The 24383-nt window shown below is 36.4% G+C and overlaps 1 protein-coding gene across 16 annotated transcripts in view; it reads left to right on the top strand.

The window, feature by feature from the left end:
- Positions 1–24383, top strand: part of r3hdm2 (R3H domain containing 2) — a 130620-nt gene that overhangs the window by 6410 nt on the left and 99827 nt on the right. For 3 of the 16 annotated variants that reach the window (XM_073954786.1, XM_073954791.1, XM_073954795.1), the window contains exon 1: positions 19130–19271. The exons of the other annotated variants lie outside the window; for them this stretch is intronic. The gene's annotated coding sequence lies outside the window, so the exon portion shown is untranslated. Of the gene's footprint in view, positions 1–19129; positions 19272–24383 lie in introns of those variants that run through there. 16 annotated transcript variants of the gene reach the window in all.

Here is a 24383-nt window from a genome sequence, read left to right on the forward strand (position 1 = left end):
ACTATGGCGTCAGCCAATAAAATTCAGTCAGCAATAGGCCACTGTCTAGCAGGTGTATTTGCATACAGCAATCTGATTTGCTGACGCTTCCATTGGTGCTTGAAAAGTTGAGCTAGTCCCAACTTCTGCAGTGAGCAACGCCTCTGAAGCGCCGCCGACGGATCCACAATGCAGTTCGGCAACGCCTGACATCACCCATTCAAATTGAATGGGGAGTGTTGATGCTGACGCCCCGTGTGAATGGGGCATTAGGCCTATATGCAGAACTTTTGTCTGCTTGTATATCTTTTGTCTGCTTGTAGATCATCAAGCATTGCATTATATTACATTACTCCATTAACATGATTAATGCATAGCCTAATTTGAGGTGAGCCCCCCACATTTCTGCCCGTGGTTTATTCACCAATAAATGCCCTCTGGAGTTTGGATAGAGATTTATAGTGATCAATGATCTGACAAGATGTGCATGAGAATCCCAGCTTTTGCTTAATCGCTATATCATTTAAATGTGTCATGCACGACTATTTGCTTTCACTCTAAAGCCTTGGTTTGCACATATCGATGATAGTAGCATGTTAGTGAACTGTAATACCTGTGGCAATGTCATGGTGTCATCCTAAGTTACATAATGTGAGCAATGCAACAGATAGCAAGAATGCTGGGTTTGTTTCTCCCCCAGTCAGTGTGTGGCTTTGGAACTTCAGGGAATTTCACAAATTTGACCATACATATACACTTAAAATATTTTTTGCTGCTTGTTCAAACTAGGGCTGCACCATATATCATTTCAGCATCGATATTGCAATAGTCCACAATAGTCACATCACAGGATCTTCAATGTTAAATGGGTTTAGGATTATATATATATATATATATATATATATATATATATATATATATATATATATATATATATATATATATATACACCTATAAACCCTAACTATGCGTTCACACCGAAAGCGGTGAGAGCATCAAAGGTCACCCTGGCGACAGCGCTGTCGAGAGAGTCAAATTTCGCTGCACTGATCTCGTATTTAAAGGAGCCGTTTCAGCAAATCAGTTACATTGCTGCATAAAACATGCTTTCTAGTGTGAAAATTGTTGCTCACTTCTTATCAAAGTCATTTAACAATGGAAGATGCATGTGGTGTGGCTTTGCTCCACTTAATTATCCAATGTGTCCATATGTCTGAAATATCCTGAAGCAGTAATACTGATTTGTACAGTCGCATGAGATTCCCGCTTTTTTTTTAAGATATATTTGTATAACATTTAATGCACATCAATAACTGACCAATAACTTATTTAATGCATGTTCCCGTAAGAAAACATTGTAAATATTTGAAAATCTGGCGACCGCCATAATCAAACCCTTGGGAAAAACTGTGGTCGGAGACAAAGGAACAGTTTTCTTACTGTTAAATAAACTCAGAATATATTTGGAAGAAAGCTGGAAACATGCAACTATTGACTTGCATTATATTAGTTTTTCCTATTAGTCAAAGGTTACAAGTAAATAGTGAGCACATTTTAATTTTGGGTGAATATTCCTTTAACTTTTGCAACTTAAAATGGTTTGCCGAATCATTAATGTCTGGAAAAGTCATGCAAACACATTCATTAGGTGTGGACACCCTTGAGATGATGCTGTGAACCTCTTTTCTGTATGTACTGAGCTACATGGACTTGGTTTAGTCTACTAGATGTAATGCAAACTTTTCAAACGTTTCTACTTCTGCAAATGTTGTGTTTGAAAAAATAAATTCAGAATATGGTTTAATTGATCCGGAATGATCTGTTTATATCAGGAGTTTTTTTATTTGACAAATTATTCAGATCTATTTTCCTAGTGGTCATCTTTTAAAATTAATTTCACCCCTGCATATGCAAGTACCAGTTGTACATTTGAGTTGCCCCACAAAACAATTGATCTTCAGTTTTCTAGAGTGCAGTAGGCTTAATATCATTTTCAGTAGGGCAACAGGTCAGACAAATGAACGTTTGAAGTCTTGTCAAAATAGTGACCCTAAGCATGACGTCTGTATGAAGAGTTTGGTCATGCATGGGCAAAAATGATCAGTTTATATAGCTTCCGCCTCATGATGGATTGCTGGAGGAATTCAGTGTACATGATCCTTTGATCTGGTCGCATGAGTTTTCCCTTCACTAGTCTGAAATACAGTAAAGCAGAACTGCTTCTGAAGACAGTTTTTACACACAGACTCAGCAATTACTCTTTCGAGCTTGTCAGATTACAGTGCTTTTAAATGACTGATTAAACCTGATGGTATTTGCATGGGAAAACTAAAAAAATCAATTCAATATTTTTTATGAAGCACATTTAAAAATAACTGAAGTTGACCAAAGTGCTGTAGATGGGAGTAAAGACAGAGTAGAAAATAAGTAAATTAAATGAAAAAATTTGTAAGTAAACTCAATAAAAAAACAGAAATCAAGGAGTATTAAAAGCGAGAGAAAAAAAAAAGATTGGTCTTTAAAATAGACTTAAACATAAATTGAGTGTAAAATAGAGTGGTGGTAGTGTAAAAACTGACCTTTAATAGGCCTGGACAAATCCTGAAATACTTGTTTGCACTGATTTTATATTTTTATATTTAATGATTTTATTTTAATATACACTGATTTTAATAAAGCATGATGACAAAAAGCAGGAGGTTCACACCTTGCTAATAGAAATGCAGCCCAAGGCTGAAGCTGAGTTATTTGGTCAGGTGTGTCCTGTTTAAAGTTGCTTTAAGCTGTAATCAAGCTCATTATCATCCATCAGGCACTCCTATTCCATGTTCATGTGTGTTATTGTTTAGGTAGTATAGGGCTGCACAATTTATAGTTTCAACATCAATACACATCCACAATAGTGAGCATGTGCAGTTGTAGTAATAGTTGATCAGGCACATCATGTAGTGAAAGTAGGGCTGGGCAATCTCTGTAATTATTTTCCATATTGAACAATATCGATATATATATATATTTTGATTTAAGTTGTTAATGCTTCCATATTTAAATTATGTTAATATCTAATAAAATACAAACTTTTGTCAAACATTACCGAAACTCACTGTAATTCTCACTGTTGATTTTAATGCATTAATGTTCACTAATGCATCATAAATGTTGTCTATGTACAGTATTTATTCTTTTAAACATTTGTTTACTTTGAACATTTATATACAATAAAGCAACACACACTATAATATATATATATTTTTCTATTATAGCTGTTAAAATGATTTGCAGCTATATTAAAATAAATTTGATTTGCATTGCAACATTTTGTTATTCTGTGATTATTACATATTGTGATATGAATACAATTTCATCAGATGACTTGAATATTGTAAGAAACTAAGATCTGGATGATCCTGTAGGTGAATAAATCATGCGTAAAATATAATAAACAATCTACAAGCATAGATAAATACAATAAAGAAAAAAAGATGCAAATAAAATAAATACAGAGAAAGAGATACAGCTAATAAATAATCAAATGTATAATAATAAAAAAAAATAATACAATAATAATATTAAGTCTTCGATGTAAAAATATTTTAATAATACGAACAGATATTGAAGTTACAAACGGTACAATTGCTTTTAAAGTCCTCATTCATCAATCCTCAATCCTCAATCACAGGCCTTAAAAACACATGCAAATGACAAATTGTAATTCAGATTCAACATTGCATGTGATATTATTGATGCTGAAATGATATATTTTGCAGGCCTGATCATATTAAGTCTAAAGGAGAGCTTGTTTTGTCTCTTGAGAAGAATGGAAAGCTAATATCCAGTGAAATATGATGTTATTTTGTGATTGTCTATTATAAACTGCATGCGGATTGTCCTGAGGGGTGACGTCCAAGTTTTGTGGTCAAGATGTTCTGTTCCTGTTGTTGATACAGTACATTGGGGCAGTTGTTTTTAGTAAACCAGTGCAGAAATGGGAAAATCAATCTTTGCTGAATTATTCACGAGTGCAGAAACGCTTAATTATCAGCATTTTCTGTTTGCCGGGGAGCCTCGCTGATGAATTCTGCCACTCCGCTGGCCTTTATTTGGAGGATTTGATCTGCAATTACTTATTTTAGTGTTTTGTTTAAGTTTGCACTTCGTGAATGTACTGTATACAGTTGAAGTCAGAATTATTAGCCCCCCTGAATTATTAGACCGCTTATTTATTTTTTCCTCAATTTCTGTTTAACGGAGAGCAGATTTCTTCAACACATCTCTAATCATAATAGTGTTAATAACTCAGTTCTAATAACTCATTTCTTTTATCTTTGTCATGATGACAGTAAATAATATTAGACTAGATATTCTTCTAGATATTGCTTAAAGTGACATTTAAAGGCTTAATTGGGTTAATTAGGGTAACTAGGCAGGTTAGGGTAATTAGGTAAGTTATTGTATAATAATGATTTGTTTTGTAGATTATCGAGAAAAAATATAGCTTTAAGGGGCTAACAATTTTGTCCCTAAAATGGTGTTTAAAAAATTAAACTAATTTTATTCTAGCCAAAATAAAACAAATGAGACTTTCTCCAGAAGAAAAAATATTATCAGACACACTGTGAAAATTTCCTTGCTCTGTTCAACATCATTTGAAAAATATTTGAAATGAAGAAAAAAATTTGAAGGGGGCTAATAATTCTGACTTTAATTGTATGTCATTGGAAATACTTTACATCAGAAACCATAACACAATAAAAAACAAGTGCATTTAATTGAATATATTTGCTAGTTTGGATGCTTTATGTTCATGAAGCTGCTGAATTTAACATATGGCTCATTCTGATGTAAAAATAAACATTTTATTTTGCAAGCACCAAAGAATTTGCTAAAATCTTAAAACAAACTTTATTAATTTTTGTAGTTACACTTTATTTTAAATATCAATTCTCAGTATTATTAATATTATTCTTAGTATTAGTTCTATCTGCATAGTATTAAGATATTGGCCGTTTATTAGCACTTATGAAGTACATATTTCCAATATAAAATATTTAACTACACCAAAAACCATAATGAAAAATAAACAAATGCATTCAATTGAATATATTTGCTAGCTTGTACTCTCAAGCTTTTAAATCTTATTGGCTCCTTATTACCACTTATAAAGTACTTAAAGCCCTTACTACTTAAAAAGGAGATAATTATGCACAGTTTAACTGCTTGTGAGTTTGCTGGAAAGGGTTTCATTGACACTGAAGAAAGCACAGCACTCGAGCCGCTATTTCACTACTAGGGAGAAATGCTGTAAAAGTCCATCTCTGCCTCTCTCTCACTTATTTTGGACATGTGACCCGCTGGCCTGTTTGTGAGGTAACTTGTCCTATTCTCTCGGCTGTTAAAGCGATACTTGTGGATCCTGACACAAGCGTGCCTGTGGTGCAAGTTTTCTCCACTGTGTCTATTGTGGATTAATTATGTATGGAAAGCATCGTCAATGCAGCATGATGCACAGAGATATCGAATTGAACCGAATTGATGGCATGACAATCGTGTGACTGGTGTAGGTTCACACTCCAATTAACTACACCAAAAACCATAATCCAATATGAACAAGTGCATTCAATTGAATATACTTGCTAGCTTGTACTCTCATACATCGGTTATTTGACAGCGTTTCATGAAGCTTTTAAATCTTACCGGCTGTTTATTAGCACTTATAAAGTACATATTCCCAATTCCTCAAGCTAACTACTACCTTAACTAATAATAAGCAGAATATTAATGAGTTTATTGGGGCAGAAGTTCAAGTTAATGTTTTGTTAATTGTAAGAATTGACCTTTTAAAATAAAGCTTGACCAGTTTTGCAAACTTTATTGTTATTTAAGCTTATATATTGAGCAATTTTAGGATTGCACAATAATCACATCCCTTGATTTGAAGCTAGTAAGCAGAATTATTATCATATGTTCTAATACGGCATTTAATTTCATACTCCTATTGTCCAGGGTTTCTTTTCAAATGACATTTTTCATACATTGAAACTAACATTCAAGGGGGTTAATTTATTCAATCAATGACGACAGCTGCTTGTAAATAAACACATTAAGTATTGTGACAGTTCTTTTTGTGAGGTATTGTTGTCAATCTAGTTTTCTAGTCAGAAATCGGACATGAACAGCCTTGAGTTGTATTTATGAATTGAACGTTTATTTTAGTACTACATAGTAGGGTTGTGCTCATAGACGATGTCATTGTCCATCGCCGATGGCCAACAAACAGGACGATGCTGAGGCGGCATCGCGATCCATCGCCCCGCCCCACATTTATATTGATATATAACTTATTATTTGCATGTCATCCTAATAGCAATAACGGTCTCTTCATGAGCTGTGTTAAATTTTAAATAGCTGCCGCTTGCACGGCAGACAGCATCGTGAGGATTAATTGAAGATTATAAAACACCTCTCACACTCAAAATGTGTGTATTCAATGGCAAACGCTGTTACCTGCAAACCCCGTCCCACAGACTTAAATGGCTTTAGTCATTTTCATAGCGGACTTGAAACACTGGAAGTCTTTTGTCCACTCTTGGAAAAGTGTAAATGCTGGATTAACATTCAGCACATGATCACTAATAAGATCTGCCATTATTAGTAACTGTAGGTAAATCTGTTTGAGTTATTTTCATTCTCTCTTCTTCAGCGCTTCACATTTTCACGGTTGTAGCTCCTGTCATCTGGGGGCAGAAGGCATTGACTGAGTGATTGACAGCTGATATTAACCAATCATTCATGTTCAGTTAGAGCAGTGGGTCAATAAGAAGAGCACAAAGGCGAGCAAGCATTGCAGGCTTTTTGTTACTTCAGCAAGTTCACATAACAACTGTTAAATCTGTTCCTGAGCACTGCGTTTGGCATTTTTAGGTGCAAAATGCATTTATGCAGATGCTTCCAAATATATTTTAATGTTGCAAAGATAAAATTTCGGGTGCATACTCGAGCAAAACTGTCAAACCCTAACATCTTGTTATTATTTCCTCATAATAATTATGATAAAATAAGAAAGTTGTCATCAACCACAATACAAATTACAGTGAACTCCAACCGATCTCTCGTCTCCTCCAGCAGCTGTGGGAAAAGCCATTAGAACGACACTGATCTCTCTGCCTCTTTTAGTCCCGTGGAAAAAAAGTGATTGACAGGTGGTCATTTGTGTGTAACTTTATTTATGGTTTAGTTATGGATAAAGATCATGTGGGTCAGGAAAGTGAAAACTGTAGGCTACAAATAATTAATTTGTTATGTATTAATTGATGTTTAACAACAACAACAACCACCCCCACCAACGACGGCGATGGCATCGTGCATCGCGATGTTTCACATTAGACATCGTACGATGCCAAATTGGTCAACATCACCCAATCCTACCACATAGTAAAAAAGAGACCTATTGGTTTAGTGATTAAACATTTTTTTTTTATATTGGTATCGCCACTACATTTGCATATCTAGGAAACATTATAATGCTTGTTGTATAACTTTTGCACAAAGTAGCATTGCTTTACCATTATTCTTATGTGTTGGATGGATTGCTTTATGAAAGTGTGTTACATATCAGTCTGCATTACACATTAGCTTCAGTATCCTACACATATTTGTGCTGAACATACACGGACTCAGCAGGTGTTTGTATGTGTGAGTGAAGTGTAATTTAAGCTCTTTATCACGCCTCAAACTTGTGAATTCTCTCATCACAATTAACAGATATGATCATAGTCGGAGATTAATATCACAGTTTCAGTGATTTAACCGGAGTTTTGGTGGAAGTTTTGCTAGAATGCATGTTTACTGTTGACAATGTATGCTTTGATGCTGTCAACAACAAACCAGCTCTGTGTTTTGGGTCACAGAAGATGTGGAGAGTCGATGACAAGACTTTAATTAAAACTTTACATTAACTACATTATACACTGCATGGAAGGTGAAAGTCAAACAAGCACAACGGGCCACTTTCAATACAATTCAAGTGAAATATCAACTCATTTGACTGCATTTCTTCACACTTTAATTTGATTTATTAATGTAATCTTTAAAAGCTGGTAGTAATGCTTGTTGTGATGTGGGACCCTCGCCAAACCTATATGGTACATCTCAAGGGGTTAATCCTAATAAATACATTCAAATGTAATTAACCTGTTGAGAAGCTCATTTGTACGGCATGGTAACAAACTCCTGCATTACTAATCATGCACTTTCTTTTTTTAGTTAACCAGTCAGATAAAGTCTGTTAATTAGATCTGAAGTTGTTGAAAAGTGGCCCTAGATTAATTAGGGATGTCCCGATCAGGTTTATTTGCCCTTGAGTCAGAGTAATTTGATTTTGAGTATATGCTGATACCAAAACACGATCTGATTCTTCTATAACACATAAAAAAGAATAAAGAAGAGCAAAGAAACAGATACAGGATGATCCTTATTTTTTTATTTAATTCATCTTATTTTAACATTCAACAAGCTTGTTAACAAACAGAGCACTTCTTCTGTTTTGGACTTTAGTGCAACAGTAAATATACAGAACAATCTAATACAAAAACAAATAACACCTTAACCTAAAATACAGGCAAGCCCAAGTTTACAAAAACACAGTGTGAGATGTTGTCATCAACTTTATAATACCTCCAGACCGCAGACATACTCGCACGTTCCACTACAAGCTGCTTCCGTGTTCTACTTTGCCAGCATTTATCCAATCCGCTTGTTAAGTGTGAGGTCACGCGAAGCGGCTTCCGGGTCCAAGCACTCTATTCAACTGAATGGGGAGACTCATGAAATGGCAATAATAAACGTTTACAAAGCGATTTACGGCTTTCGAAAATCACGATCGCAGTATATATGTCCATGCCTAATATCCGATGGCCAGAAAGTGATTATTTTTTTATAAATTGTTAAATTTTTGGTATTTGTTATCCAGCAAGCCCAGAGATTGTTGTGTACACTATGATTTTATATAAAATTAACTTTAATGTGTGATAGGAATAAAACGTTATCATAAACGAATGATTTCTCCACTCAAATGAATGGCGGCTTGGACCCGGAAACAGTATTACATACGTCACAAACATGTCACCACTTAACAAGCGGATAGCGTCTCCATAACAGCGATGTCATGCCGCATACGTTGCTGTTTCTGTGTGAAGCCAACTCAAATGGTTTGTTCCAATTGGTGTCCTCAAAAGGTTTAAGTTGCCTTAACTTATGAAGCAAATGTTTTCCCAGTGTGAATACGCCCTAAAACTCAAACCAACTATGTACAGTTGCCTTAAATTGGGCCAAAGCACACTTGTCCCCGCTCCTTTTGATGCGCATAAACAATCATAAAACCCTGGTGCTGCAGGTGTTAGGAGGTCTGCTGAAGGTGCAGCTGTGGTGCAGTGAGAGGTTTGCGTCTTTAATATTCTGCGACATTTTGCGTTCATTGAACAGTAAGAATGATTAATAAATCCATATCTAACAGTCCCTTAAAAGTCACGTCTCGCTTTCAGTTTCGGGCTCAGGTGCGTTTTGCACTCACACACAAGTGTACCGCACCAAAGCCCAAGTGAACCTTGCTCTGGCTCACCTCTTCCAACCTGGCCGCCAAGTGAACCGTGCCTGAGCCCGATTGAGAGCACTCACACTTCTCAAACGATCTGGGAAATGGGCCTGGGCACGGGTCGGATAGCATAGTGTGAGTAGGCCCTTACTGTGCTCAAATTGCTTTGTTTACTCAACTGGATCAAGCTAACAGTACTCATTAAGATTAGTTTTTCAACTTAAATGGTTTGTTGCATTTGCTTTCCTCAAACGATTTGAGTTACTTTAACTTTTTGGGTTTTACAATGTAAGATTGATTGCTGTGTGCCTCTGTCTAATATTTGCTCACAGTTACACGCACACACAGTGCTAAACATGAATGGGTTGACTCCTCACAGATCTCTCTTTTACAGTCATATTTCCTCCAGGATGCTTTACAGTAATATGTCTGTGCAGATACATTAGATTAGTCAGTACCAAAGACAAAACTGTAACAAATATAACTGAAGATCAGTTCAAAAACTACTACACCCAATGTTAAGTTATGGAAAAATATGAAATAAATTTCTAATAAACAGGACAAATCAAGAAAACACAAAATAATAGAATTTTGTTGAAACTTTGCAGTTTGTAATTGCAATAAATATTTCAATTTCAAAGTATTCCTAAAGCTGATCGTTGAGCAAACTCTTCTTTAATGAGTATTACAGATTAATAAAACTGTTTTATTTAAATGCACTAATAATTGTTGGCTCTTTTCACAGAGAAATGGATGGAAAGATTCATTTGTTCTTGTGTTCATTCATTTGTTGTATTGATGTGAAAACTATGATTGAAGAAACACACCTCAGATTGTGTTTAAATGCGTCTAAAGTTATGCTGTAATTGCGTGTGCACTGCAGGATGGTAATGCGGTTTGAAGTAAAAGTGTGTTTGCGGATATGTTTTGCGCAGTCCTCCCACATATGAGATGGCGGGTGTTCGCTCATTTTTAGCTGGAAGCGCTGCTGTAATATTGATAAGGAGTCGTATCGGGATTGTGTGTGGACCTGAACATGGTGTTCTGCTGTTGTTGGATCAGGATTGAGGTGCTATAATGGGTGTGTGTGTGTGTGGTTTTTGCTCTGTCTTGTGTTGGCTTTGCAGCAGCGCCGGCTGTATGCTGTGTTTTTCTTTTCCTTTTTTTTCTTGAGAGATTTGAAGAGCTATTTTTAGCCTCCTGCTGGAGCATTGAGCATGTGCTGCGCCTCCCGCTCGCGCTCATCTCTGCCTCCCAGATCCATGATGCTGTTAGATTCTCCTTCCTCATCTCACACCTTTCTTCCTCTAATTCCCGCTCTTTCTTCTCGTCTGTTGCTCTGTCGTTCCTGTCCTCATTTTGTGTTTCCTCAGCTCTTTCCTTCTGTGCTTTCGGCACGACCACCCCTCCCTGCTTCCCTGTGGATTTCTGCTTGTGAATTATTAATATTTTGCTGGATGGCGGGGAAACGCTCTGAATCTCCGAGCTCTTGTAGCGGAGGATAGCCGTCAGTTTTTGTGCTTTGAGATGGGATGGAGAATCAGACGTGACTGTGGACGGACTGAAGCTTTCTCTGCTGCTGCGTGTGCAAAAGTACATGCTGTCAAACACTAGAATATTTTTGTATTTTCCATCCAAAAACACTTTCTCCATTTAACTTAGACTAGTTTTTACAATATGCTCCTATTAGGTGACACTCTACGATAAGGTTTCATCATTTAATCTACTTAAAACGACTTTAAAACTTAAATGTCAGCAATTTTTATGACCAAAACACAAAGATTAGATCACATGCCGCAAAGCATAGTTTCATGTGAGAAATGTCACTGTTAAACACTTCTTTCATGGTGTCGTTTGACGTTTCCACTCTTCACATATCAAGCTATCTAATTAATCAAAGTGAGCAGTTTTTGATCTTTGTGAAACTCTGCAGGACTTTATATTCTATACTGGACATTATTTCTGTTCAGTGATGAGACTTTAGTCTAAGCAGAGTCAGATCTTACTGTCCTAATCAAATCATTAATAATCGAGGCAAGATCATATTTTATTGTGCTAAACTAGAGGCCTTTGCCTTTCATATAAGCCACTTCTAACACCAAATCATCTAGAAGTCAAGTTATTATTTGTGTTCCTAAAACTTGTATAGGCAACAAGACTATTGTGAGGTAGTGCATGTATACTGGAAACCTTTGTACAGTAAAGTTCTTCAAGAAAAAATATTATCTACTGGATTAGGGCTGCAAGATTCTGGCTAAAATGTGAATCACGATATTTTTTTTTTTTGCTTAAAATTAAGATCACGATTCTCACGATTCTTCATATAAGTTAAAAAAAAAAGTTAATATGCACTGAAAAAAATTATTCAAAGATGATTCCTTAAATTTTTTTTTACTCATTTTTTTACGTTAAGTGGTCGTAAACAATTTATTTGTGTTGAATTTAAACAAACAAATGAAGTTGAACATTATTAAACTTAATTTGTTTGTTTAAATTCAACACAAATAAATTGTTTGCAGCAGTTCTGCATGCAACACTTTTTTTCAGTGAGTAGGCTATTATTATTTTTAATTCTCAAACACATCATCACCTTGGAATTATAAATTTCTCTGCGTTCTGAATGATTTTGAGATATTGAGCTTTAAAGTTTTTGCAATCCATACAGCAAACAAACAGTATGTGTGCAACATTTTTTAAAGTCTTAATGTAAACAATAAGTTGTCATTTAATAAGAATTTGTCAATAACTCAATTTTGACAGAAATGTCTGCTAGAACCTTATAATTCTAAGATGATGATATGTTAAAACAACACTAATAATATTAGGCCTGTGTGTAGCTTTACTGTTGCTTAAAATGCTCAATTTTGTACAGTCATTATGGTGGACATGAACAGACTATCAATATGTCCTGTTTGTTTATTCACAGTAAAATGAAGACATCAGAATACAACTATTCATAATTTTAAAGTTCAATTATTATGTTTAAGACATGTGCTTGTCATCTGTCATTGACAACATTATTAGACTGTTTTCACTGGTAAACTTTTTGCATTCACAGACATTTTTGCATTATATTCAACATTATATAAGCTAGAGTAGCTGTACTGACACTATAAAACATTTATTTTCATGTACAACACTGAGTTAGCTATGAAAGAAAAAAAGCATATGAAATGCTTGTCGTAATCATAACTGTAAAATGCGTTATGATCATTAAAATCAGTGGTTCTCAAACTTTTTTCACCAAGTACCACCTCAGAAAAAATTGTCTCTCCAAGTACCACCATAATGACTGGTATTGAAATACATGGTAGGCCTAATTAAGCGGCTACAAGTCTGCACAGTTCACAAACGTGGCAGATTAATTCTTATTATTATGAATATTTATTATTCTCAGACACTTTAAACGTAATAAATAGTTTGAACAATAACACACAGTTAAAAAAATTAAAAATAAAATGTCAACGTTTAAATAAAATGTAATTTTAAAAGTTAATTAAAAATGGTACTCTTTTTAATGTTAAAAGAAAACTGCTGTACTTAAATGTAAAGTATTATCATGAAGTAGCCTATTCATCAAAACCTACAAATGTTTCTTGGACCTCATAGGTAGGCCCAAACGGAATCTGCGCGCACAGAATTCGCAGATTTTTTACAGATTTTCTGCAGAATTCCGCAGATTTCTGCAGATTTTTAGCCCATCATTAATTCTGTTTATTAACTTGAGTTAAAGTGTAAATCTAAATTTATTCAGTTTTTATTCAGTAATTTATTAATTTTTATTTCATGTATTAAGGTTTTAGTTTTGATACTCCGCTGGATACTCCCAAAATAATTCCGCAGAAACCCGCGGTTTTTACCAAAATTCTCCGCAGAAATAGCAAAAAACATCTGTAGATTCCGTCTGGCCCTACTCATAGGTTATACTGTATGTCATAATATTCATACATAAACTCTGTTTGATAAAATTTGAAATATATGTTGCATGTATATATGACTAATTTCTATATCTTTGAAATTGAAACGTTAGCTTGTATTTTAAATATATTAATTGGATTTACATATTTAAATTAGAAATTAGACCTGCTTACTGCTCGTTAAAGTATGTGTGTCAGAGAAGCAAGTGATTAAACTATACCTGTCAACATTTGGGTATAAAAATACGAGATACAACCGTTACAAATACGGGGCGAAAAATAACCTTAAATGAAAAAATACATAACAAACTACATAAAAGAAAAAGAAAAAAAAAAAGTTTAGCCTATTAAAATCAATCTCCTGATCACATTGTTGTTATTGTACCCGTCAAAGGGTTAAAAGTGTGGTTATTTTTTTACTTGATATTTTTAGCGATTCCTCCACGTACCACTATATATATATATATATATATATATATATATATATATATATATATATAAACTTGTGTTGAATTCATTGAACTCTTAATTGTAAATCAACTGTGTAAACTTTGTTTATTGTTACAACAAACATTGTTTAGTTAATTTAACTCATAATTGTAAGTCAATTGTGCAAATGTCGTAGTTAGTTGTTACAACAAACTTTATTTAGTTGATTTAACTCATAATTTTAAGGCAACCAGGTAACTTTTTCAGGTTTTTGTTTCAACAAACAATTTTTAGTTGAGTTGACAAATCGTTTGTTGATATAACTTGGAATGAGGTTGTATCAACTTCTTCAAGCAATCAAATGGATTAAGTTGACTAAAGAAAGTTAGTTCACTCAACAATTTTACACTAAAGTTGAGTGTACTTACTTTTGTAAGTCAACTTAAACTGCTTGAATAAGTTGATACAACACAAAATAGTTAGTTGTACACAAAAATTAGTTGAAACAACAAAATCACTCAAGTTATTATAACTTACATTTCTAATTACAATAAACTCACAATTTTAAGGCAACCGGGTAACTCACTTTTTTAAGTCAAAACAACAAATCATTTTTTACAATGTAGAAGGAAGCCTGCGTACCACTTGTGGTATATGTACCACAGTTTGAGAACCACTGATTTAAATGATGTGCGCACAAGTTTTACTTTCACCTCCCAATGCGGCTCATGTCTGCCGTCACTGTGATAAAACACACACACACACACACACAGACACACACACACACACACACACACACACACACACACACACACACACACACGTGCAAATAATTCTTTCAGCGCGGCTCTCAAACTTTATAACTTGTTATTCACAGCATATGCAGGTTCTGTTCACTAAAGTAGGCGTCATTGGCTACGTGCACGTGCGCGCGCTCTCGGTAGCTCGTGGTCAGCTCACGTGTTATTTTGCGCGCACAAATAAATCATTACATGAGACAGAAATGACATTTCTGGGTGAATCATACCTTATAAATGCAGTATGTGACACTTTTAACGCCATTTGAAGGTGTTCAAGTTCCTGTGAGGACCTGTGCGGCCGCCGGGATGATACATGACCACAAATTAGTTTCCAACAGTAATGTCTATCCTATTGCTTGAGATGGATCGTCCAATCAACAGAGATGGACGGCACAAACACACGCACATCTCCAGTTTCTATTGATCTGAAATGAAGAGCTACGCTGAGCAAGATACTTGACAGCACGCTTACTATGATGCTCATTTTCTGCTGTTTTGGCTTTGATTGGCTGATTTCATACCAGATCTGAGCTAAATTATTACACTGGTATCTGAAATAATTGATTCTGATCGGTCCATGGTATGTTATGTTAGAGATAAAGTAGATCCAGGAGGCTAATCATTATTACAGGTATATCGGAAGCAGATACTGTAATAGAAGACTGAAGAGTTTATTTTATGAAAACAACTATTCTGTATGTACTCTATCCGGCTTATAACGCAGGTACTTGACACAAAACAATAAAATTAGATAATTAAGATTGTTTTCAGCAATTATAGTTTATTTAATTCTTCAATTAAACTGAAAGTTGGCGTCACGGTGGCAGAGTGGATCGCATGATCACCTCATAGCAAGAGAGTTGCTGGTTCGGGCCTCGGCTAGGTCAGATGGCGTTTCTGTGTGGAGTTTGCATGTTCTCCTTGTGTTGGTAGGGGTTTCTTCTCGGTGTGACTCTTTGATAGTTCACACTGTGTGATTGTTAATCACATGAATGAGCACTGGTTTGCCTGTGCGATTTCTCAACCTGACAGCGAGTCAAAATCATGAAGTCTGAATTGGCTTTAAATTTTAAATGGATTGAACACAACACAATAAAGCTGTCCCCAAACCCCCCCCAATAATTATGTTGATTCAGCTAATTTTATATACGTAGTTTTGAAATTATTTTTAGAGTGTAAAAAACATTTGCTGTCATGACTTTTTAACATGTTCACTAAAAAAATATTCAAAGATGATTCTTTATGAATGAAGAGTTCAGATGCAAAACCCTCTAAATCCATCAGACCTCTTTGCTTGTAAATGAACATTTTCTATCAGGCTCCTCTGATTATTTTCAGAAGTTTAACTGTATATGTAATGAAAAGGTTATTAGCTGGTAAATTAAACACCTTTTAAAAAAATTACTTTAGACAATTCTTTAGTTTTTAACAAGGGAGATTTTCTTTTGCATCAAAACCAGCTAAATCCACTTGTGCTTATTTTTTGCAAAAACCTCTAAATCCACCTATCAGGACAAGCTGAAAATCACTAAAGACGCAAATAGAGATTATTTTATCAAGCATAAAACACATTACTCAACCACCTGAAATTAAAAATGCAAAACTCTGTTAAGTAAGTGGTGGTTCATTCATCTGTGGTAGCCCCTGATAAACCAGGCACTATAATGATAATTAATTAATGAAATCTGTCAAGTAAGTGCATGAAGTCAATTTTATGTTATTGATTAAATTAAATCTGAACAATCTGTCGTCATTTCTGATATTTGGGATTTAGATTTATTGTAAGTTGAGCAATGTAAACATTGTAAAGCTAAGCTTGGTGGATTCAAATAATGTAGTGTAAAACATTGTGAAACGTCAATATTTGCATTGTCCATTAATATAAAAAGCCAGCATATAGGTGGGGCCAGACGGAATCTGCGGATGTTTTTTGCTATTTCTGCGGAGAATTTTGGTAAAAATATGTGGATTTCTGCGGAATTATTTTCATTACTAAAACCTTAATATATGAAATAAAAAGTAATCTCTTTTTAACTTTATTGTTTAAAATGCAAATCCAATTAGATGCACTTTATTTGGTAAATAAAGCAAGTTTGTCATAATATATCTAGTAAGAGACAGAAAATATGACTGTACAAACTGCACTTCATAAATCAGATGAATATTTTCACATCAGTCAATAATATTAGTAAAATTAAGTAAAAAAACAGAGTAAATATAGATTTACACACATTTACTCATGTAAATGAACAGAATTAATACATCTGCAGAATTCTGTACGCGCAAGTGGGCCTAGGTATAAAATAATATAATATATCAAGCATAAATTATATATCAAGCATATAGGTAATATGAAGTACTATAAATAATGTATAGTTTTATACATTGTATTTATCTTTTAAAAATAGCTTAAATTAGCAAATAAAGACACTTACGCCACATTCACACGGGGCTTCAGCATCAACGATTGACAGAGGGCGTGTCTGAAGTTGGGGCTAACGCAATCGTCATAGCAGCGTCAGCCAATGAAATTCAGTCAGCAATAGGCCACTGTCCTGCTGGTGTATCTGCATACAGCGATCTGATTTGCTGACGCTTCTGTCAGCGCTTGAAAAGTTGAGCTAGTCTCAACTTCTGCAGTGAGCAACGCCTCTGAAGCGGCGCAGATGGATCCACAATGCAGTTCGGCAATGCTTGACGTCACCCGTTCAAAGTGAATGGGAAGCTTTGTCGCTGACGCCCCGTGTGAATGGGGCGTTAGTGTCCTCTCATACACTTTTTTAATAAGCTGTCATTCATTCATTTTCACCATGCTCAAGCTTTTGATCTCGTTTATCCTCCTTAGGCTCCGTTTACACTAGTGCATTTTAGTTTCAAAACTGCGTTTTAGATCAAAAACGATCCACGTCCACACTAGCGTTTCACCTAGCGTCTCTGAACATATCTCCATCCACACTACGCCACCAAAAACGTATATCATGTGACCATTCGCGCACTCTGGGCATGCGCGTTCTAGTATAAACAGGAATCATGCGTCTCGCTCGGCATTTGGTTATTGTTAGTCATCAAACGCAGATTGAACATTAAACGCGATGGCAAAGAAAGCAAGAGAGGAATTTTTGTGGACAGACGACGAGGTCGAGTTGTTACTAAACGTAATAAAAGAATAACTGCACAATGGCGCCTAAAACAGACAATAGTGCAAACAACGCTCCCATTTCTGTGTCCATGTTGTTGTTTACAGTGAAGGCTGGTCTGCTGTCTACCGGTAGCGTTAAAGTCATGTGTTATAGTCATGTGATCGAGGCTTGACTAATAAGGGAAGGATACACAATGACACGAAAGCCCCAATCAGGTAGCGAATCTCAGCAGCGCCGCCTCTGTTTTCAGATGTCTCCGTTTTCCCTCATCCACACTGAGACGGAGCAGCAGCGCTTCAGAATGAAAACGGCCTCTTCAGCGTTTTCAAAATGCTCCGTTTTCGGCGCTCGAGAACTCCGGTGTAGTGTGGACGAATGGTGTAACCGTAGCAAAACTAAAGGTTGCCTTAGACTTGTTCAAAGTGGCTTCACTGCGCAAAAAATACATTATGAATGTATGCTGGACTTCAGACTGTGCAGTGTGTTTTCGTTTTCGTATATGGCACAGTTTTGAGGTAAGGGGCGTTTTCATTTGCCATTCTCTGACAGTCGGACAGGCTCATCCAGTTCATCAAACTCCGTCTTTTAAAATCGGAAGTGGAATAAAGCAGTCTCCTCATAAAGCCGGCTTATCAGCGCGCTGCTACATTGAACACATATGATTTGATTCGCGCCTTCTGATTGGTTCTCGGGATATAGCGGCTTTTGCTGTCAAAGGCAAGTGGTGTTTAGAGGCTTTTGCCAACAAACTGTTATTTCTGAATGCGCTGATGCTGGGATTTAGATGATGAGAAGAAAAAAATCTTTGTTGGTGGGGTACTACCTGCCTAAAGCATTCGGTCAATGTCATTAGCTTATTTTTGGCGGGAGTGGCGTTTACCAGCTTTTGCATCTGAACTCTTGCATCTGAAGTGGCTGTTAACTATTTATTTGGGCTGAATTTAAACAAATTAAGCTGGACATGACTAAATTTAGTTTGTTCACATTTAACCCTTACAAAATGTGTGCAACTATTTTTCTGAATTACTTTTATTTCAGTGTATGATTCCTGTCTGTTTGTGAAATACGTGCATCATTTTGAAGAGTGTTGAGTTTCTCATTACTGCCTTTACACTGTAGAGCGAATGAGAGCGAATGAGTGAAGGAGACTGGAGGGAGGATGAGGAACTGAGCGCATGCTCCATCTCAGAGAGAGAGAGAGAAAGAGAGAGAGAGAGAGAGAGAGAGAGAGAGAGAGAGGGGCTGTGCTTCATTCAGAAAAAGCAGGGGGGCGTCAGAAGTGAGGGAGGAAAGTAAGCGGAGAGGTGGAGATCTGTCTGTTCTCTGTTAGCGTGCACTGAAATGCATTCGCCGCTGCCTCAGAGCCGCAAGCACCTAATGATGCGAAGAAGAGATCAGTGATAAATCAGCAGATACAGTAAGCTTTCTGTGTGTGTGTGTGTGTGTGTGTGTGCGTGTGTGCGTGTGTGGGGTGTAAAGGCAAAAGCATGCATGCAAAACTCCTATTGAAGAGATGTTTATGCGTCTTGCATCTATCGAGAATCTTAACAGCACAGTCGGAGATGTTCTACTTATGACTAAACCCTCAGGTGCATTGTGGGAAATGTAGTCACTTTGAGATGAGAGGAAAATGGGTCAGAGAGTTTAGAGATGCGCTGAAGTTTGTGTTTAAAAATGCATGTCTGCTTGTGAATCTGTGTGTGTGTGTGTGTGTGTGTGTGTGTTCATTGAGAAGTGGCATGTAAGCTGCAGGTTTCCGTGGCTTTTGTGGATGTGTGCTGACGTCAGGTGGAGGTGAATGAGAGCACGGTGTTCTCCTGCATGCAGCATTGTTTCAGTGCAATAACGCTGGCATGCGGAGCTGCGTTTCTCAGTGTGTGTCAGACAGATGAGCGACAGGCTTGGCTGTGGGTCAGTCGGTCGTGGGTGTGTGTGTGTGTGTGTGTGTGTGTGTGCAGTATTGCGAGCGCTCTCGGTCTGCCCACTTGCATGCAGGTCGATAAAGACGACGGCGTGTTTGCTGAGGTAATGAGGAATTCCCTTCCTCTGTCCTTGCGTTTTCGTCACCCACACCGGGGGCGATTCGCTACAGCAGCGAGGCGTCATTGATGATCAGAGCGGAGGACGACCACTGTTACACACTGAAAAAAAATCATTCAGTGGATTTACTCCATTTCTTTAAGGCTAACTGGTTACAAATGATGTAGACGGAATGAATTTAAGCAAACTAATTAAGTAGAGCATTACCACATTTAAGGTGGCTTCTTTAAATTCAACCCATATAAATTGTTTGCATCCAGTAACCTTAAAAAAAATGAGTAAACCCAATGTAAATGCAATGTTTCACTGGTCAGTGTGTGCTTGTGTTTTTCATGCATCTGCTTGGAAAGATTATAAAAGCTCAGAACATTACTGGCTCACACTTTATATTAAGGTTTTATTGTGTTTACTAACATGAACTAATAATGAGCAATACTTCTACAGTGTTTATTAATCAGTTAAACAATAACATCCAAATTAATATTAATGCACCGAGTTAACAGAGCTAATTATGAACAACTGTATTTACTGTGATGTGTTGTTCACTCATTCATGTTCGTAAATGCAACAACTTATACAACCTTATTGTAAAGTGTTACCCATTAATACTGCATATGATTTTACACTGTATCAGGGCTCGAAATTAGCTTTCTTACTTGGTAGCACCGGTGCTTCCAATCTGAAATATTTAGGAGCCCCAGAATAAATTTAGGAGCACCCGCCAAAATGAATGATGTATTTGACAAGTTGTATATTAAGGGATTTATTGTATTGGAAAACAACATCAATTGGGACTAACAAAACCCAGAAACATCTACAGTATCTAACTAATTCTGTGATGACCGATATTTGTGCAATAATTCCAAAATGAATGTTGAATAATTATAAAATATTAATGATGACGATGATGACAATACTACTAATAATGAATAATATTTCTCATCATCATGCTGCCTTGAATGTGCTTTAATGTAAGTTATCTGCTATATAAAGTCCTGCTGTTACTTTATGAAAAATAAATTGATGGTTTGCATCAAACACAAATGAAATATTGTAGTAAGAAATATTTATTTTGTACTATTGTTTTTTTATGCACGTCAATTTAATAAATAATAGTTCTGCTACAAAACAAACGAAATAATATAATAAATAATTCAATTCAATGCTAAAAGCTGCAAAGCAGTCATCAGTAATTAAACAGAAAAATAATAAACACCTCAAGAAAGAACGGACAAAAGAAATGAAGTAAAGTCTCACTTATAAATGTTTTGGTTTCGGTTCTTGTCGTTTTAATGCTCAGCCTTGTTACGCGCTGAATTACATTTTTCTGTGTTTGCGGAAAAGCATGCGAGTCAACCGACCCAATATGAGGGGGGCAGAGCAGGATTCTCCCGATGACCACCGGCGCAATACTGTTCTCTGTTATAAGCTGCATCAGTTAAAACTCAGTAAAGGTGAGCTTCTTTTGCGATGGTGTTTTAGCGGATATTTGCGCTGTTGCAGCCTGATCTCATGTGGAAACGTATGAAAAAGTTATGAATTGCCGTGAGATTGTTTGGCTGAACACTGTGCATGCAACGCATCGAGATTCAGTGTACTTTTCACTCTTCAGCCGTTTGCTTTCCCCGCGGTCACAAAAGCTCCCTCCCTGTCATCTGACAGCAGAAAGTCTTGAGTGATTGACAGCTAATATGAACCAATATAGCGGCAGGGAAGAGCGATTTTACCACGTTTTTAGAAAAACAAAAAACAAAAAAAACAGGTCGCACTACAACCATTATATTCAGTTGCACGAATGCTCCCAATACAGCCCTGCTGTAAATATAAAGATTAATTGATTTATATATAATTGTGTTCAAATTATTCTATTCAAATATAATAATAATAATGATAAATATGTTAAGTGCTTGACGTGCTTTGGCTTATTTAGCTTTTTTTGTCTGGTTGCATGCAGAGTTTACATAAGGAATAATTGACAAGCTGTTAAATAATTGAAAATGCATCTAAAATGCTTTTGGCAGCAGTGCGTCTCTCTATTAATAGCAAAACTGTATGGTCATCTGCTTTAAGAAGAGTGCTGCTTTTACCTCACTGAGAAATGATTTAGTTTTTGAATTGCTGAATTTGTTGAAATTGCAAGACCATTTTATTGAAAGCATTGACAACACATTTCTGTGAGCATGCAAGAGTGTGTCAGCGTGCGTGTGTGTGTGTGTGGCAGAGAGAGCAAGATGTGGTTTACAATTAGTAACAAACAAAGATTTTGTGGTAAAATCATGAAATTAGTGCCTTTTTTCCCTCCTGTTGTTTAATTTATGTACGTGGTCATTCTGTTAGCTGGTTTTCATTCTTTTGCTGTTGATGACTGAGCTCATCGTTATACCTGCATATTACAGAATAAGATATACGCTATATAGAAAAGCTCACCTGTTGAATGTGCTGCTGCTGCTATATTTAACTGCTTACTTATTATAACACACACTCTCAGAAATAAAGGTACTGGGGTGTCACTTCAAAAGGTACAAATTTATACCTAAAAAGTCCATATCAATACCTCAAGGGTGTTTCTTCAGTGCACTGCTATGCAGATGCGGACAATTCGGTATCGGTTCAGTAATAATCATAACCGGTTATTGTGTACTGATGTCATTTATCTTATATGCGCTATGTCGCTGTAGCTTACTATGGCGAGGGAGGCGAGCGTAGAGTAGCGCTCTAACTTCTTAATGCATATACTGTGCACAATGTCACGGTGTGTGTGTTTGCTGGACAGGCTTTCACTTACAGCAGAAGCCCATATTTCACTGCGAATGAGAGAATAAAATTTAACTCTTTTTCCCTCCCTCTCTCTCTCTCTCTCTCTCTCTCTCTCTCTCTCTCTCTCTCTTCTCTCTCTCTCTCTCTCTCTCTCTCTCTCTCTCTCTCTCTCTCTCTCTCTCTCTCTCTCTCTCTCTCTCTCTCTCTCGACCTGCTGGCATGAATTGTTATCTCCTCTTGGCTGTTACAGCGATACTTCCAACGCAATTCGTAACTTTGATTTAGTGGCTAATTCATACGATCTAATTTGTACAATTTAGTACGATTTGCTCATCACCCAAAGACGGTTGGGGTTAGGGGTGGGGTTAGGTGCCACGCCTCCTTTTTTTAAATCGTATATTTTCGTACGACTGAACTGGAACAAATTCGTATGAAATAGCCACTAAACTGACAAACGTAAATACTTACGATTTCTATTGAGATCAGGCTGATACTTCTGGATAGAGGTCTGCATGTCTTGCATTTCTTGTGGTGCGAGAATAAATTTCTGAATAAAGTGCGGGAGCGGTCGGTGACTGGTGTAATTTGAACGGGAGCGGGCAATCTAACAGTATCGCTCTTGTGTGTGTGAATGAGAAAGCGTGATTCTGTGTGTCGCTTGTTTGTGTGTGTTTGTGTGTGTGTTTGTGTGTGTGTTTGTGTGTGTGTGTTTGTGTGTTTGTTTGTGTTTGTGTGTGCGCGTGTGTGTCTGTGTGTGTGTGTGTTTGTGTGCGCATGTGCGCGTGTGCACTTGTGCGTGTGTGTGTGTGTGTGTGTGTGTGAATGAGAGATAGCGTGATGCTGTATGTGGCTTGCTTGGTGCTGTGTGTCTATACAGACAGCTTGTTTTAGCCCCCCCAAATATAAAACGGTGTATGGAAAGCATCGTCAATGCACAGAGATATCGAATTGAACCGAATCGATGGCATAAAAATCGTAGCCGAACCATGTGAGGTTCACACCTCTACATATTAGTGCCTAAAAGTATCTGTGTTTATGTAAGGCTGAAAAACACGTATATTGGTTCGGCGCCATGTCTGAGTCCGCTAGATCCTTTCAGAGGTGCACCAGAGTTCATCAACTCCTCTAGAATCTGCACCTGGATGATGATGGAGGCTTTCAGCGGTGCTTCAGAGCGAGCTCTAGTTTGATGAACTGTTGTCAGCATGAGGATTTCCCCTCCGGACACCTACAACAGGCGCTACATTATAATCACACCCTTACAAGAGAAAGCTCCTAATTAGCTATTGTGGCGCAAATGTCCACTGAAGTTCAGATTGCCTCATTCGCTGGCTCATTCGCGTGTATCGCTCCGCCGGATGTCTATTCTTGTCTTTGCATTGACTTAACATGTAAATGACTCATGCTTGATGCTTCATCCGGTGTGAACGCAGCATAATGGTTAACGTTTACACTTCAAATATTAGCTTTATTATTTATAGATAACTTCTGATTTGAACAGTATGTGCATCTTCTGCATGTACTAGTTTTACACCGTTATGCATGTTTTTATATGCATTTTTTTCTGTTGTCATATTAAAAACTGCTCGTTTTGTCTAATTAAAGCGCACCGAGCTTTGGAATATGTATAATGTTGCTTGATTTTTATTATTATTATTATTATTATTATTATTATTATTATATATATATATATATATATATATATATATATATATATATATATATATATATA

The sequence above is a fragment of the Danio rerio genome, chromosome 6, assembly GCF_049306965.1.
Source record: "Danio rerio strain Tuebingen ecotype United States chromosome 6, GRCz12tu, whole genome shotgun sequence".
NCBI lineage: Eukaryota > Metazoa > Chordata > Actinopteri > Cypriniformes > Danionidae > Danio > Danio rerio.